Source organism: Phalaenopsis equestris, unplaced genomic scaffold (genome assembly GCF_001263595.1).
Source record: "Phalaenopsis equestris unplaced genomic scaffold, ASM126359v1 Scaffold000382, whole genome shotgun sequence".
In the NCBI taxonomy this organism is placed as follows: domain Eukaryota; kingdom Viridiplantae; phylum Streptophyta; class Magnoliopsida; order Asparagales; family Orchidaceae; genus Phalaenopsis; species Phalaenopsis equestris.
In genome coordinates, this window is record NW_018164824.1 from 52,878 (window position 1) to 55,181 (window position 2,304).

Sequence of the window (2,304 nt, forward strand, 5' to 3'; positions counted from 1 at the left end):
TACGAAATCATCCCTAGCCAATGGCCGGACGTATTAGGGCATAGTGGTCTTTGTGCTTCTTTCTTCTTATGATTGAGCTCTGATATGATGCTGTTTGTGATGTATAGTAATGTAGGATTATAAATGAAGCAATGCACTCGTGTTAATTCAAATTAATAAATAATTAAGCTTGAAAAATTTTAAATACTCGAATTTTAAATGAACTAAACATGAACATAATCGAACTTGTTCATTTAGGTTCACGAACAAGCACGTTTGTTATTCAGCAAGTAACTTATTTTTATGTATTTACATAACTAAACCCCTAAACTTCAATTTTTACATACACTTCACCTTATATATGAAAATGTTTATCTGCATCTCACTTTTTAAATTTTAAAATGATGAAATTGAAAGTGTTTTGGTCATAATTTGAAGGTCAAACATATTATGAATATGATAAACTTATAGTCGAATAGAGCATCTCAATAAGAAGAATCTAATGAGCTCAATATCACTAAATTGTCACATCATTAAGACACTTAAATATCCTTCAAACACTGTTTGATCAAGGGGATCTCTTCGGACCTTCAAATCAATAGTAGTCTTGATTCTTTTGTTATTTGTTACCTCTACTCTACAAATAGAATACTACCCACCTTATGAGAAGGAAACTAGATCACGGGTAAGAGGAAGACCAGAGCAGGCATAAGATGAAGCTGCATCCCAACATTCTACACTAGAGAGTCACCCAACTTCAGCCGCCTCCATTGCTGCTTTTGACAGCCATCGCATTTCGCCAACTTCAGCTGCCACCGCCTCTAGTCGTCGTTGCCTTCGACCAACTACGGTCTCCACCGCTTCTGACAGCCTCAGACCTCGGTTGCTTTACGTTGCCTCTAATCATTACCACCTCCGGCCAACTCCAGCCATCACCGCTTTCAACTGCCACAGCCCGCTCACCTCCGGCCAACTCCAGCCATCACCGCTTTCAACTGCCACAGCCAGCTCATGCAGCTCCTTACTCTGGTCTACATGACCTACAAACTTTATCATAACTTACCACTACAGTTTATGTGAGCAACTAAGGTCTACATGGGTTTTAACTCATGCAACTCTTGACTCTGATAACTATGATTTACGAGTGTCAAACAACTCACCATTGCGTCCAACATGATCAACGTCGACTTACATTGTTCGCAGCTCTTGCAACTCCCAACTCCGACCCCACGGCTTACGAACATCATCACAGCTCACCATTATGATTTGTGTGACCAACTAAGGCCTATGTGATTCACAACTTATGCAGCTCTCAACTCTAGCCCTCATGACCAACATAAGCCCTCCCAGCTTGAAAGAAGACTAGTACCTGCAAAAGTGGGAGTTCCAGCCCAACATCCTACACCATAGAACATACCAATTATGATTGTTTCCATCACTTCGAGCCACCGAATCCCTCCCGCTGGCCTCATGTACCTACAACAACAGGCCACTATCAACCTCTCGCTTCTGCAGTGACCGACCAACGCCGCTCATTAACTATGGTTGTCATCATTGCCGCCTTTGACAACTGCCACCTTCACCTCAAGTCAACTCCTGCCACCGCCAACTTTGGCCAACTCTAGCCATCTCCTCTACCAACTTCTACAACCGCCGCCCTTTGGCCAACTCTAATCTCCACCGCCTTGGTCAACTTCGATCGTCGCTACCTCTGGTACCACTAGTCGTCGCCGCCTCTAATAGCCGTCATTCACGTCCATCATCGATTATAAACGGCCTCACTTGCTCTATTTAGCAAAGTTTCATGTTAATTCATAACATGCACTGTGAAATCTCAGCATAAATTATAAAGTAACAATGCACCCCACTTAAAAATGCAACTGAAATAACATAACAATACACACCTAAAGATGATGGCTTTCTCCAAAATCTTAAATATCCCTCTGTGCAGCTTCCGACTTCGACCATGCAACCTACATATATCATTAAAACTCACTGCTACAACATACATGACCAACTACGACCTTTGTGGCCACAACTATTGCAACCCCCAGCTCTGGCCTCTATGTTCTAAGGATGTCATGACAGCTTACCGCTATGACAAATGTGACCAACTACGACCTACATGGTGCACAACTAATGCAACTCCGAAGTCTGGACCCTGCAGTCTACTGTCATAATCATAGCTCGTCATTATGGCCTGTGTAGTCCACAGCTCGTTCCTCTATGTTCTAAGGATGTCATGACAGCTTATCGCTATGACAAATGTGACCAACTACGGCCTACATGGTGCACAACTAATGCAACTCTGAAGTCTGGACCCTG